This window comes from Hippichthys cyanospilos, chromosome 1 (genome assembly GCF_059441005.1).
Source record: "Hippichthys cyanospilos isolate Australia breed blue-spotted pipefish chromosome 1, RoL_Hcya_1.0, whole genome shotgun sequence".
Lineage (NCBI taxonomy): Eukaryota > Metazoa > Chordata > Actinopteri > Syngnathiformes > Syngnathidae > Hippichthys > Hippichthys cyanospilos.
The window spans coordinates 21,077,895-21,094,706 of record NC_142369.1 but is presented as its reverse complement, the minus strand read 5'-3'; the positions used below and the strand labels follow the sequence as shown (position 1 = coordinate 21,094,706).

At 39.2% G+C, this 16,812-nt stretch overlaps 1 long non-coding RNA gene across 1 annotated transcript in view; it reads left to right on the top strand.

Annotated features, from left to right (window-relative positions):
- Positions 1-16,812, top strand: part of LOC148429643 (uncharacterized) — a 91,011-nt gene that overhangs the window by 32,833 nt on the left and 41,366 nt on the right. The gene's annotated exons all lie outside the window — the stretch shown is intronic.

Below are 16,812 nucleotides of genomic sequence, written 5' to 3'. Positions count from 1 at the left end.
TTAGGGCAGTAAGCGGGGGACACCCTGGACTGGTTGCCAGCCAATCACTCAGAGACAAACAAAGCTTGACACTCACAACCACATCTAAAGGCAATTTGAAGTGTCCTATACATGCCATGCATGTTTTTGGGATGTGGGAGGTGACAAAGGAGCAAACCAGTCTTCCACTATGCCGCGCATGCAATAATCATTTTCAATCAAAAAATATATACCTTCCGGAAACCATTTGTCACACTAACTGACTTCTATACTGTAGTTCAATTACTAAACCGTTGTAATCCTTTTCTTGGCTCCTTGCTGTGAGAAAATGAGCCATCTGATCACTCCTCATCAGCTTACAGGTGTTGCAGTTTTATATGCTGTCTTTGTACAGTCTACTTGAAGTTCTTAGTAGATCAGAGAAACAAAAATGAAGGCTCCAATTTTGGTAAACTGGGGCCTATGAGTTGGGGGTAAAAAAAAAAAAATGTGTATCTATTTTGGTTGCAGCACAGGTCTAGTCTACCAGGTTTGGGTCGGTCCATATTACACCTTGAACAATTCCCCTGACTTATTATATTCATGCATCCATCTATCTATCTTTCTATCCATTTTCTATAACCGCTTGTTTTCACTAGGGTCGCTGGCTTGCTGGTGCCTATCCCAGCCGTTTTCAGGGAGTAGGCGGGGGACACCTGAGCTGGTTGCCTGCCAATTGCGGAGCACACATGGATGAACAATCACACCCAAGGACAATTACAGTGTCCAATACACCTTTGGTCTATTGTACCAATAATTTTGTTGAACACATTATAATCATGGTTGCAAGGTAGTCTCAAATTACACACGTAACATGCACAGCCAACCACATTATCCACAAGGAAAGAGCCTTTAATTTACCTTATGAACATGCTGCAATGTTATGCACAAATCAGTCTATGTCCACTTCGGCATCATCCAACTTCTCTATTGCTTGGCAAGTTCTGATTTTTTTTTAATGTAAATGAGGTATAACACCAGGATTGAGCCCTGGATCAGTGCTTTCTGTCGCACCATGGCACACAACAGTGATTGTGACTACTGTCACTTGTGACAGTAATCTTTGAGAATTTTGAGACTTTTGTGATTAAGGGCTATATAAATAAATGTGACTTGAATTGACAGAGCAAACACCCAGTTAGGCCCAACTCTACCAAGTACAAAATCTAAGAAAATACCAAAAGGTAGAAAACCCCACTCATGTGCACAAATAGACTTGCAGAACATATGACATCTCTTGAATGGAAACAACTACTTTTTTAACAACACTTCAAGTTAGCGAGTACGAGTAATATCATATTCCCATCATAATAAAAAGAAGAAATGGTTCAAACCTCCTATCCCATTCTATCCTCGCTCTCAAAACTACTGCTTCTACTACTACTATTACACCTACCTGTTCTGTGATTATTACTACTATCAACAAATATTTCCAGTCCAAGGAAACCAATGGAAGGCTTCAGAATCAGCTTGACAAAATGGTGTCAGCATCAGGGTAGTTTATTATAATTCCCATCAGTGCTGTGCAGCAACTATAATCGAAACAATGGCATATGTTGTTTTAACGTGATACACTTTTTGTTTATGCTTGTGTCATCATTTCAGAATTTCCCCCAAAGAAAAGATCATTATCATCGACTATGTGAATAATTTGCATTGTTTAATCCCCCCAACCTACACTCCCTGTCACCATGCCCGGCAATTTTATTCCATTTAATGCTGCCTTTGTCAAATTAGCTCTATTCCAGTCGCTATTTACAAGTAATTATAAACACCAGCACAGACGGATTAATCGTTCTTGCTTCTGTTCAGCTTCATCTTGGTGGTCTTTACTGCTATGAGTTTCTGGGCTAGCATTTTCACGCTTGGCCTCATTGTGGTCGACTCCACTTTTTACAGCCCGCTGAAAGAAAACTGATGTTGAAACAGATGTTTGCTTGGGAGTGTCACCGTTCGTTTTGGTGCTTTAATTAGGATGACTGCATTTCTGAGCCAACTATTAAAATGAACACTTGAGGCAATTTGACTTCTGACTGTCCTGAATTTTTGGAGTTGGAGTTGCGAACGAGCCCAAGATACACTGCCGCCTGAGTGAGGGCAAGGAGAAGCGATCCGAAAGTGCGACAATATACACGACGGGCTTTGATCTCTGAGGTTGTGTGTGACATTGGAGGTTGTTGTGTAAGACGCTAACTGAATTTCCAATTGTACTCTCTCAGGAGCATTCCGCTTAACAGGTTCTACTTTATTCTTGGCTCTTTCTTGAAATCGAGCACCACCTGTTAACCTCAAACACATGCCCTCAATGACAACCTTTCTTTCTTATGTGTTTATCTAAACCTGTAAGGTTTACTATCTTTTATCTAGTTTTATGAGAAGTAATGTTTTTCCTGTGATATGTTCCATACCAAAGTACAGCAACAATCCCTTTTTTTTTTTTTTTTTTTTAAATTTTTTGACAGATGGCACATACTTGCTTCTAAACTGGCCGATATTGGCTAGTGGCAGCAACTGGACGGTCGTCGTAAAATTGGCCATATGTCGCAATATGCTGCACAGATTGAGGTGGGGACCGCCAGGCTCAAAGTGTGTATTTAAGGGCACTGAGTGGGGAGTGGAAACATCCGTCCAGGCCCTGAGCATATGTTTGTGTCAGATCTTTTCTACTTTATTAACACATAAGAACTCCCATAAAGCTGTCAAAGGCATTTTTAGGGTAAAAGAGAAACCTCACGTGTTTAAAGTGCATTACATTTGTACATTTCCTGATTTATTTATTGTGCACTGGAGTGTTGCCAAATTACCCTGCCTGATTTCCAGCACAATCACATGAGAACCAATACAAGAGATGTGACAACAATACTGCCCTTAGAAATAGATTAATGCATGGTATTAATGACTGTCAGAGGGACTGTCATGTAAAGTGCAGAATTTGGACCTAGAAGCGGACAGGACATGGAAGTGTCAACGTCGAAAGTTTTGATGTACAAAAAAAAGAAATTCATCACAATGAAAGCGACAAGACTGCTTTTAAGTGGCCCAAGCTTGACAATTGGAAAATAGACTCAGAATCTAGACTTGGAAATTAGACATGGGAAGAAACAGCAAAGACAGATTGAAAGTGCAATATGATGGAACATTAAGATATTTGAGATGTTCTATTGTCTGAATAATCAGTGAACACAACCCACCTTGAGTCAATCGCCAAACACAAGTGCTGTACTTGGCACTTTTCAAAACCTTGCTTATAACACTGTGAATAATTCAGACAACAAGTGCATACTCCAGGTCTACATGAATACAAAAAAAAAAAAAAATGGATACAGGGGTACGTAACTAACTACAGTACATTGGCATAAAACACCCATCCCCAATCGTTATTTAGTGTGTACTGTGTAGTTTAACAAATTGTTATATGACATTTTCATTTGGTGGTGTGCTGACGATGAAAAATACGTGGCTTGTCTTAGTTAAGGTGCGGAAATAAGGCCTTATTGAAGATCAGATGAATCTGTTCACTGATCTGAATACTCTTGAAATTGTAGGACTCTTGTCTGCTTTTAAAAGCCATTTTGCTTTTGTATTACAAATGGTAATTCCGAACCCGTTTTGTCTTTTTTTCATTTATTGATTATTTCCATGATAAAGCAAAGTTGGAAAGGGAAGATATAGTGGAGTTAAGTTTCTAGAAAAGATATGTGTGTGTCTGCAGTCACATAGTAGCACAGGCTTACCTATCAGTGTGTGTTGGTGGGTGCACCTGACAAGAGTAGTGATACATTGTAAGCATTTCCTTAGAGGACACACAAACACACAGGCATACTCCCGCAGACGCGCACACACACTTGACCACAGGAGTAGGTCGTAACAAGAGAACAGGATCTTAATGTGCGATGGAGGCAGCTCCGGATGAAACTTGCAAACGCTCACCCTTAAGTGACATGTGCTAGCTCAAAGTTAAAGTGACATTTGGGTTTTATGTGGAACACGGCACCAGGACAAGGATGGATCAGTGCCTTCAAGTCGACCACATGGACAATCCTTCACAAAAGCAGGTAGAAAATGGAGACGTGGCCGCTTATTTCAGCCCAGAGGCCACAATGTCATCCATCAAAACTCTGCTTCCTTCCCCAGACTGTCTAGTGTTTAAAGACACATGCTATGCGATTGGACGGCCGGTCTAGAATAATACAGCACCAGCACTCATGAACGAATGATCTTTCTAATTCTGTTTGAAAACTGAGCTATACGCCTATGATGCGAGATATTTTTTCTTAGTATGTTGGATTGTAGGTTTACTGGTATGTATTTAGACAGGATCGCGATATAATGCTGCAATACTTAAACAACCCCTGAATTTTTATTTGGAGAACCCATATTTTCTTGCTGAAAATTATACAAGAGAGTGGCTAAAGATTTTGGCCCAGTTAAGGATAATTTGGTCAAAACAAATTTGAAAAAAAAGGGGAAAAACAAGTTTTGGAGACTCATACCCAAATGAGCAGTGATTTGTATTTTGCAATATAAGAAAGTATCTATAGATCAAATCCTGAGTCTTTAGCTAGGTTCACACCTGAAGTGACACAATTCAGATTTTTTTTTTTTTTACCCCTATTCTTTTGATGGCAGAGTGACTGACACAGATCCAATTTTTACAAAAACGACCAAGGCTACTTGGATATGTGGTACTAAATCTGATACGCATCCAATATTTTGACAACCGATTTAAGTCTGAACGGCCAGGTCGCATTGATCTGACTCACACAGAACAAACAAGCGAGAAACATCACAATTATGCGTCAAAAAAGGCAGAAGGAGCTTGGAGAAAAAAAGAAAAAGAAAAACAACAACCTCAGCGGACCAGAGGAAGAAGACTGAAAAGTGTATTTTCTCCATATGTGTGTTTCTCCTCTCGTTTGTTTGGAACAGGCTGCTCGCTCCAAGCGAGCGATTGAGATGCTACTGACACAAAATGCCATGGCCAAATCCCACACCTTTCCCCCACCTTTCCACCTTAAACGTAACAGACTGAAAATATTGTGGCCCCGGTATGACAGCCATCCATTGCCGTACTTGGGTAAACACAAGAGTTAATCGCTCCCATTGTGTGTGAACTGTCCTCTGGCCCCTGCGATTCGGGACAGTTTGGGGTCATTTCTCACACAGGTCACATTTATATGGAAATGTGAACAACCTCATGAAAACAATTGCATTTCACAGAAAAATTGGAACTGAGCATTAAGCCCTGCAAAGTGAACCTAGCATTTGTGAATTAAATACTGTCCTAATTTTGTCAAGACCAACAACACACATACGCACGCACACACACGCACACACACACACACACACACACACGCAAAAGTTTCCATTTGAATAGAAAACCATACCTGAAACATATTCATTTTGACCACCATGTGTTTGAAAATTTTAAAAACATGGTTGCTGAATTCAGCACTTTCATGAAGGGGTGTTTATGCATTTCTGTTTGACAACTGTTTAGCTTTAGGTAAATCTGGAGACATACTCCTATTGTCTTTCATAATCTAGCAATTGACAATCCATGTACAGTATTTAAAGAAATGTCAAATGAGAAAATCCATTCAGGATCACTCAGATAATTTTTCAATTTTATAGCCTTCAGTCACTAATTATGTTTTTGAGGCCAAAAGCGACCAAAAGGCATTAGGTAAAATCATTTGTTTCCAACATGACTCCCTTGCCGTGCTCCCAGGCAGTCTACTTCCAAAGTATCGCTGAATAGCCCGGCTGCTTGATAGCCAGAAATCAGAGCAAACAAATGAATGCTGCTCTCAACCGCCCACAAAATCTTTTTGGGTGATGAAAACAAATGAAAGCCGCCCCTCTCCCTGGAGGAGCCAGTATTGCTTCTATTGACCAGGGCTGCCCCTCAGACTTCCGCAGCACGCGCCGCACATTACCGCCTCCCCTCACCAAAAACAGAACTTAAACAAAAACAAACGCTGCTGGGAGGTGCCCTGGTGAGCAATCATCCAACAGCTGGAGTTTGGCAAGATTAGGGTTATTTTCGGGGTAAGTGCTAATTAACAGTCTGCTGGAATACAGCAAGGTATGCAAGAGGAAAGCGTGCACTTTCTGTTGAGTTACTGACGTCAGTTTCTCATAGTCTTCCCTCGCTTTTGTTTTACCCCACTGGTAGAAATGTATTTTACTTAGTGCGTGGATGAAAATGTAAAAAAATAAAAGGCTCAGATGACCATTTTGTGTACTTCAAACTTGGAAAAAAAAATGAAACAAAAATACAATATTTATTTTAAAAGTCACTGCTGAGCTAGAGACCATCCCTGCTGACGTAGATTAAGAGATGATGTACGCCCTTAAAATTCATGCAATATACTCATTTTAACTGATCTTGTCATACCTAGAAAAGAATCATCTTCATTCGAGAACCCAAAACAAATAATACCTAACCATGCAGCAATGCTTGGTAGTACTGCCTTTTTTTCACTGAAATTGAACTTCGAGAGCATATTATTAACAAAAAGAAAATGCGGAGGAGATGATGCCAACCAGGAATAATAAAGTTGTCTGAGATTCCGCCTTGGACAATTGGCTTCAGAGACCCCTCCCAACCCAGACATCACCGTGTAGCACCTCTGTTCTCAGGCAGACAGTACAGAACTCAGAAAATGAAAAACAACCAAGCTCAGAAATAGTTTTTTTGCAGATGGCAATGAATCATTATAGCGTTGGCTGGATTTATTGGATGGTTTACCGGTAGATATTTTTCTAAAAATACATATTTATAGTAATTGTCTTGTTTTTTTAGATTTATATCGATTACATTTATTCATAATGCACAGTAAGAAGCTCTTTCAATAGTGTTTCTTTATTCCAATGGTAATAAAGACTTTCTTTTCTACATACTGCGGGATGCATGTCATATCTGTAGGATGTTTGTTGGGGAATGCATTGTTGTCATACTCTAGATATATTGACTAAACTAATGTCTGGCAATGTCTTCCCTCACTTTTGTTTTACCCAACTAGTAGACTTATGTCTTCTACATTGCTTGCGGGTAAAAAATTAAAAACTAAAAGACCCAGATGACCATTGTACTTAAAACTTGAACAAATTGGACAAAAATATAATATTCTTTATTATTAAAGTCACATGTAAGCTGAAGACTATCCCGCTAACGTAGGTTAAGAGATGAGGTACACCCTTAAAAACTAAACTCACTAAACTCAACTGAACGTGTCTTAACTAGTAAAGAACCATTTTTATTTGAGGACACAAAGCAAGTAATAGCTAAACATGGAGCAATGCTTGGTAGTAATACCATTTTTTCACTGAAATTGAACTTTGAGAGCAAATTATTGAGTAGCAAATAGCGATTTGCAATATTTATCTATCACCATCAATTGTATTAAATTCCCCACATCCTAATGAGAACATTATTTTGCTTTCACTGTTAATTATTCTAGCTATAAGGTATTGTACACTTGCATTGCAATTACAGTATGTTTGAAATATTTAAATATTGAAATATTTAAACAAATCTTACATTTCCAAACACAAAACATGGAGCAGACTTTTTTTAATACAATGTTTACAGCTTGAATATACACTTCCAACTTCTACTCTTATGGCCTATATTGAACCCTTTTCTTCATTTGCTGTGATACATTTCCTCATAAACTTAATGTCATTCATAGGACTGCAAAAAGTTTCATTTTAGCTGAGATCATTACATTCAGATTGTTTTGTTCAACAAACTTTATGGGACACATTTGGCTACAAGCTCATTATTCTAAATGTTAATATACTGTATGTATTGTAGCCATTAAAGGATCAAGCTGCTTGGAGGTAGTCTCATTCATTGCCAATACCGTTAATGTGCTTGCCTCATATTTCTTTTAATCACACCATTCTTCTAATCTAATCTAATCTAATCTAATCTAATCTAATCTAATCTAATCTAATCTAATCTAATCTAATTCTCTTCTTTTCTGTTCATTGGTCAACGTTCAGTGTGGTACACACAATGTCACCAAATAATACAGTGACTGCTTGTCACCTTTTAAATGGTCTGTTTACAAACGCAACATAGCCGTGATGTCAGTTATAGGTTTTTTTTTTTTTTATAGGCTTTTTTTTCAATAGTATTTCTCTCAAACCAAATGTCCAAAAGCAACGACTGATTTGTATTTATTATTACCGGTAAATTTGTGACTCAAACGAAGCAGGCGACGCTCGCAGACTTTGGCCAATTAGTCATAAACGTGCACAAAAAGCTGAAACGTCACAAGGGGAATAGCCTGAGCTGCAGCTAGCTCAGCAATATCTACAGCTAATTTGATTAGAACAAACTCATTATTGAAGAGCGGACCTCTCAGGGGTGCACGTGTTTACATTACACGTGTAGTTTGTGGGCACAGCCACCCCATAGGTCCTTCAACAAGACTCTCATTTGGAGAAAATGGGAGCAGTTTAAATGCTTTATGTCTGCTGCTGTAATGGCATGCTTTCAGTTCAGGAAGCTCCGATGGCTGATTCTGTCAAAATGATGCCATTTCAGGCGGACATTGCAAGTAGTGTTTAAAAGTTCTCTTTTATCGATTGACTTCATTTTCCTCCTGATGTCTTCCCTGCAGTGACAAGTAAGCTTGAGATCATTTATACAACAAGTTTTGTTTTTAACAAAAAGCATCTCATGTGTCAACAAATAGAATGATGAGGGTGAAATTATTTTGATATCTAGCCATCAATCCATCACAAGGGTCACAGGCTTGCTGGTGCCTATTCCAGCTGACTTCGGGCATTAGGCGGGGGACACCCTGAACTGATTCCCAGCCAACTGCAGTTGGCTGCAATTAATTCGATATTTTAACTAATTACAATACAATTACAACATACCTGAGCAAATAATAAGGCTTCTGTTTTTCAATATAGTGGGTGGTCACTGAATAAAAATAACGAATGGAGTTGTAGCAGTTGTGGTCCAACCGCTCTTTTTGTAAACAACAACATTCAATTCAAAACATAATACATGTAAAAAAAAGATACTTTAACTTATCCATCTGCCATTTTGTCTTGTAAAGCAGACTTGAGTAGATCATGTTGATTCTTTGCTCATAAATAGAAGCAGAAATGATTGTCAATCAAATAATTTTGAATCAAAGTGTTTTGAATTGAAAATTGACTCTGAATCAGAATCGAAGAGTGAGCCAGTCAAATATTCCCACTTTTATTTATTTTTTCTTAAATCAGTGATTATTCTACTAAGGATGTCCATATCAATTCATTGTATCCATTTCTACTAAACTGATTAACTGTGTCTTGAAGAAACAAATGGTGCCAAAATGGTGTATGCAGTATAATTTTTGCTAAACATCATTTATTCATCCCTGAATACTTTTCTGTTTTTGGAAGTCAACCTAAAACCTTAGAAGTACATCTACAGCCACACAATGGAAACTCCTTGGAGGAGCATTTTCTGCTCAATACAACACTGGCATTGAAACAGGAGTATTCTTCTTGCCTCATACAAAAAGTCACATAGCCCAGTTTCTCGTGGTGCTTCACACCACCCACTCAAATTGCGTGCCACTTTCTGCATATGGCAAACCTTCCGAGGTTGTTTAATGACTTTGCAGCCTTTTTGGATGCCTTTTCTCTGAGACCAGTGATGAATTGGAATGATTTCAAGTCAGGGTGCCAGGATTTTACGGGGCAAAGAGGTCTGAAAGTTTTTAGATGGAATCTTTGATATGCGATCAAATCTCTCCAATTTCAACCCATGGCATATTTCTTCAACTTTTCTTTTCTGGTCTCCTTTTGCACCAGCCGTCCCCATGTATTTTAGCAGATTGTGATGAATAATGATGTCGGTGGTGAACAGGTGGTCAAGGGGGCAGAGTGGTCAGCAGCTACCACAGAGCTTGAGGTTCAATCACAGATACAGTGCCAACCTCTGTTTGCTTGCGGATTTCCAGCGTACTACAGCGGATGCCAGGGTAGTAAGGGATCAGGGTCGTTTCACTAGGCTTGGTGTCTCTTATTGGCCGCTAGGATTTGTAGGTGACTTGACTATTTTGATTTTGTTTTGCTTAGATTAAAAATTTAACTCTACTCATGTTTCCTTTTATTGTGGACTCAACTCATTCCATGAGTTTCTTTTTTTTTACTTTGAATCTTGCTTTTTTTTTAGGCTTTATTATGTAATTTGGTCAGTCTATACACCTTGTTTACCTTTGTTTGACCTTTTGTAATGTGTATTTTATTTATGACTGTTCTCCTAATCTTGCCTCCCCGCTTCCTTGCACTTAACTCTTCAAACCTTTGCCTCCAAAGTACACCACGCAAAACCGAGCTCAAAATCACTTGGCAAACGCAGAAACGGTTTTGGGCAAGTAAAATTGTTCGCGAATAGCTTCGCAAAAACATTTCTTTAAAAAAGCTTAACAAAAACAAAACCAAAAAAACATTTGCTACGTTTCGCAAGCATGTACCCTTCCTTCAGTAATATACATCAGTGGTTCTCAAATTGGGGTCTGCGACTTTGCGGACATTATTAACAACTGCATACATGATTAACAATTACATTCTGGATAATATAACGCTCAACATTCACACTGCTATTTAGTTGATAAAATCACGTTGTTTACTTGTATAATACTGTATTTGTATAGATGTGGTTTCAAAGTTTGTAGTGTGGCCTTATGCATGTGTAGTATATTTAGTGTGAGCATGCAAGCTGCATGTGCAAACGCTAGAGTCTATTATAGCATCGTCTAAGTCAGGGTTTATCCGCTGCTCAGTGAGGCGGGAACTGCACCAAGACGTCAGTCATCTGGCTGGCCAACCAAAACCTCTTTATTTGGACTGTCACTGGAACCCATTTGGAGGGGCGCAGATTTATTTGGGCTCGCTTATCTCTGCAGTCCAGTCAGCAATCACATAGCTGTACTTGTGTATCTTTTCCACCCTCTGGACAGAGTGAGGGTAAAGGGACTCGAGAGGCTAAAAAAGTCTATTGTGACTATGTCCCACAAATCTGCAGCATATGTCTGATAATGTAAAAAATATAATACATTGTGCTTTGGACACAAATACATGCTTTTTTTTTGGTTTTAACTAATTTGTTTATTGGGAATAGGATGAATAATGTGTTGCATTTTCTTGCTTTTGATTGTATTCTTGTTAAGATCATAACCTGCCATTGAATAGATGTGTACCATTTAATTCTAATGATCAGAAGCAAGTTCTCAACTTCAAAAGATTTCTAAATATTAACTGGCTATTCTATTTTCCACATGAAAAAAGTGTCGTTGGTAATTTTTGCATTAGGCAAATTACTTTTGAATATCCTGCTGAATTTGTGACTTGTCCGGCCGTGATAAATATCTGAGGGAGGACATAGGGGAGCCGGAAGAGTGGAAAAAAAGTTAAGCAGCATGTTTCCATTTTAGCCATGTGGCCTGAGTGGGTTTGCCACAGGCATGCATCAGGCCAGTTAAGAGGTTAGGCCTGGCAAGTCATTACTGTCAGAGCTAATGTAGAGAGATGAGGAGAGGGACCGTGGAGGTAAGCAGTCAGTAATGAATGAACACACTGCTAAATTCTGCAATTACACGGCCATGTAAATGCAAGCACAACACAGCAATGAGGCTGCTGCTGAACCGACCTGGCTGGGGCCCTCAAAACAAAGTCCAATTACTAAAATGTTGTTAACTATGCACCAAATAAGTGTGTATCCATCTCTCTCTCTCTCTCTCTCTCTCTCTCTCTCTCTCTCTCTCTCTCTCTCTCTCCATTTCTCGCCATTTCTGTTCATTTTAATGGTGAAAATTTAAATACTCAATATTATCCATCCAACCATTTTCTTCCGCTTCATCCGGGGTCAGGTCGTGGGGCAGTAGCCTCAGTGGGGAAGCACAGATTTTCCTCTCCCCAGTCACTTCGTCCAGCTTCTCCAGGAGGATCCCTTGGCTTTCCAAGGCCAGCCGAAACTAATTTTGGCCACCTCTATCCAGGCTCTCGTTCTTTCAGTCTTTCAGTTCCATAGGTGAGGGCAGGAGTATAGCCAGTGAATCGAGTAAGTCGCCTTTTGGCTCAGCTCTTCGTTCACCACATATGGACCCGTAGCGTGTGCGCAACACAGCAGATGCTGCTCCATCAGTCTGTTGATGTCCTGTTCCATCCTACCCTTACTTGAGAACAAGACTCCAAGATACTTGAACAACTTCACTTAGGGCAGGACCTCATCCCCAATGCGGATAGGGCACGCCACCTTTTTCCAACTGAGGACCATGGTCTCAGACTTGAAGGTGCTGGTACTCATCTCAGCCACTGCACACTCAGCTGCAAACTGCTCCAGTGAGAGTTGGAGGTCACGACCTGAAGAAGCCAACAGCACCACATCATCTTCAAATAGCAGAGATTCAATGCTGAGACTCATAACCAAGACCCCCTCAACGCTATACTCAATATCATTTGCATAAAAAAATTCAGTTAAGAACTTAGTCACAGAACGAACTTTTGCTTTGTTGAGGATATTGAAATTCTTAGCACCAGTTGCATCTTGGTTTTCAGTGTAAAACCAGGGTGGTCATAGCAGGAGGAAGTAAGTGGCCTCAGTTCAAACAAACACAACATCCCCAAATACCCTAATCAGTCCAGCAGTCTAAAACAAGCTGGTCGGACTTAAGCAGAGACTGAGGTGTACTTTGTTCCTTTCAGTCGCTATGGGGCTGGACGCTGCGGACCACCAACACTGACACCAGCATTCTTGGCAGTGGCAACTGTCCACCAATCAAGGGTGTTTACCGGCGCCTGACTGATGATGTCATACCTTGCTCCCAGTATCCAAACTAACGACGCCCACCAAGCCTGAAATGTGCGTCAGGGCTCACAAGGATGCGTATGAAGAATTCCACATGCCACAGTAAAATCTCATCCCTAACGAGTCCTCACTCGCAAAGAGAGATAATAAAATGGACAGGCTGCGCAATGAAAGGTCAGAGCCATAAATGACTCTGATGGGTATTATTTTTTGTTTCTTTGTTTTTTCCCCATTCTTTAAGCCCACCACCCACTTATCAAAGCTTGGGAAATAATTGTGTTTGGTGGAGCAATGTAGGTAGGGATAAAAGGAAACAAATAACAGGGACACCTAAGCTAATTTCCGTTTTTATCTAATCTTTGAAAGAAAAGATTTTATTTCTCCCCTGCAAAGTTCTAATGTTTGCCAGGGGAGATGAGCTTTCCTTAAATACGACATGGTAATTGAATGCCAACAGAAGTTAAATAATTGCTTCGGGCGCTCATAGGGCATTCATACGCTCCATGTGAATGACTTTTGCCGTCATGACTTTAATTTCTTTACCTTACGTTTACCCCAAAGACATCCTCCTATTTCTTGATTGTCTGTGTGAGTAAGAAAATGACATATGACTGTACTAAAATTGGATTACGGCAAAGAGTGTTATTTCTCGCAGAAGCACTCAAGGGGGAGAATAGATTTAAGGGATTTAATTCCGTCTTCGGCACAGGGACTCAACACGGTGGAAACGTCTTAAAAAATTCTCTTGTAATGCTGCTGTTGGGGCTATTGAGGCATGAATGTAACAACGTGGCCTCCAAGTCTTCCCAATGAAGTGTTCTCGAGTCTTTCAATTAGAAATTGAGGTCAGACGGTGACATGGGTAACGAGAGTTCCCATTCAGTGCGGAATGCAAGGTTATTAACCAACAGCAGGGCCAACTGCTAGATGTCTAATCAAGCCCAAAATTCAGTCAGGACATGAGCACGCAGAAAAGATGATGAGAAAGAAGATGAGTTTTCGTTCAGACAATTAATGGAGAACAGGAAAATAGCAACAAATTGAATGAATGCTATTTCACAGTCTATAGAAAGAAGTGGAGCTGACAGAGTGAAGCTTTCGCTATACGCTGGAGGAATTGATAAATCAAATAAATACATTGGCAAGAAGGAGGGATGAGAGGAGAGCAATAGCCAGTTGGTCCTTCATCCATCATCTGTTTGGCTTGGATGCCAGCTTGTTACTGGGAACATCGACTGATTCATATTCAGCACCGGGTGGAGGGTATGCAGGAATTTACATTCTCCCCTTTATTTGACTTTGCAAACACAACATCATAGCATTTTTGTATGCTGTAAATTCACGTGACGTTCTTTTTTGGCTATGGACAATAATACTATGCCAGGAATATTTCAAAAATGCATGTACATATTTTATATGATTTGTTATAAATTGTATGTTCTTGTCAAAATGTGCCCCTTTTGCCACCCTGAAGTTTTTTTTTTCCTCATATGAGACATTTCAATATTTTGAGTTTTCAGTCATGCAGTTTACATATCTTATTTGACTTTTCACTGCATAGAAATAACTTGTTTTTTCTGCAAAAAACTGAAAAAACAAATAACCTAATAAGTAGAGGTGCGCAATAAAATCGGTGCACAAAGAAATCTAGAATATCACTTACTAGATTTATTTAACAATATAAAACAAAACATCCGCTTCCTGTCAGCTTCTGTGCAACACACTGGACGTGCTTTGCGGAGGAATATACAACAACATCACATCACATGCCAACGATGTGCTATGAAGGCCAACAAAAGAATAAATACATTAAATAATTCATGCACTTCAATACAATGGCCAAATAGGCTTTTATTTTGAAGCTGGCCTTTGAAGTGGTGGTTGCTATCAGCCAGCTGTACTACTCCTGTGCTGCACTTTTATTGCCATCACATCACGTCTCTACCAACATCAACATACCGCCATTCAAAAGTCAGATTTAGTCACTGATTAAGGGCACTAAGAAACCACTAGTCAATTACACTGGCATTATATGAAATAGCACAAGTGTCTATACTACTCATGTAATTGATATACAGTTGGACATTTCAAGTCAGACAAGAAAAGTCAGACGGAAAAAGTCTATTAATCCTTTTAGTGTTAATAACTGCAAATATCTAAACAGTGTGGACTTTCTACCAATACATACTGTATATAAAAGCTGACAACAAAAATAATGATAGAAATGAAAATAGTTTGATATTTTACTTGATTACATTAAACGTTCATAGATCAAGCCACTTACATTTACAATACCTAATTATAACATGGCTTCCGTCTTCCATTGTAGTTATTGGTATGTCAGTGAATCAAAATATATACAGTAATGGAGTAGTGTCAGTTGAGGTTCAGAAGATGTTTTTGTGGAAAAAGGCACAAGGAAGTGTGTGTGTGTGTGTTTTCTTTTATGCCTGAATCTGTATTTAGAAGTCACCACACCCTGGCATTAAGGAAAGTAGGAGCTGATGTCAAGTAAGTAATTTAAGTGGATGCATTTTGACTGTTTTAAGGCCTTTATTTGTTGTGGATGAGGGAAGTTTAGTGCTGGTTGTTCGCAAAAGTCTTCATAGCATAAGTATCGTTTTGGTCTGCTAAGCGGCTATTAAAAACTCAAGCTAATACACATAGCCAGTCTGTTATTGCTTGACATTTATTATTTTTATCTCTTGCCAAGGCAACATATACACACACACTTCCCTTGTATTTTTCACCAATTTATTATTTATTTATTTTGATTTGAGATCATTGTTTCTACTAACAGTATTCTATTTACAGTTGATTTACGATTTTAATTTGTTCTGTGACCCACCTTGTAACTCAATTTACTTCAGTCAATTCCCCCCCTTAAAATGAACTGAAAAGCCATAAATCCATTTGAGCAGCTCAAAAAAACACCACCATTTTTGTTAGGTGTTTTGGTAAAGAAAAACTCTTTTGTACAAAAACATTAAAAATAATAACAATTTAAAAAACACTTATCTAAAAGTAATAACTGCAAGTATGGTTGTATTTATGTGGTATGTGTCTTTAGGGGAATACTCTTCTAGTGAGTGAAACTGGGAGCTTGAGTTGGGTTCTCTTAAATGCAAGAGGCAACAGCTCCTCACACAAGACTTTTCCTTTTGTATGTTTGACAAAATGTCCCATTTAGGAAATGACTGAAAGTGCATTAGTGAGTGTGGCTCTCCTTGCACTACAGTGCTTAATTTTTTAATTTTTTTTTTTTTAATCATTCACTTGACACAAAATACATTACATTTATCCATCCATCCATTTTCTAGAGCCGCTTATCCTCACCAGAGTAGTAGGCTTACCTATCCCAGCTGTCTATGGGCGGTAGGCAGGGGACACAACCATTCATGCACCCAATTTCACCTAAATACAATTTAGAGTGTCCACACAAACCGCAAACAAAATGAGCCACTTAATATATGACATGTACGACTAAAAGGAAACCACTAGGGCCTGACGAGACCTCGCGAGATCGAATGCCATGAGATTTCTCATTCAGGCATGCCTCGAGATTCATTTCCTTTTCACTTTTTAGGAGGATACGCTTATTGAGGCAGACGTGCAATGAAGGGCAACTGATAGATAGGCTTGATTGCTACACTCTCGTACAGTAGGGGCTTGCAATTCGCCATCAATTGAAAAGTAAAAAGACTCATGATATTAGCAACAGTCAACGTTGGGCCAACTTGTCTTGTGTTTTCTGTGGGCAGGGGCTTTATGGTCGAGCTAGTGAGGAGGAGAGAGCGAGTAGAGATGGCTTTACACAGTTACATGTCACTTAATTAAGATTTATGACCCGACAACAAGTTTGTTTGAAGTCGAAGCTGTGTGTGTGTTTCCCCAGTGGATAGTTGAGTTCTCATTCATGCGAGAGTTACTTTAATTTGTTTCCAAATGAAAACATGCTAATGAACGAA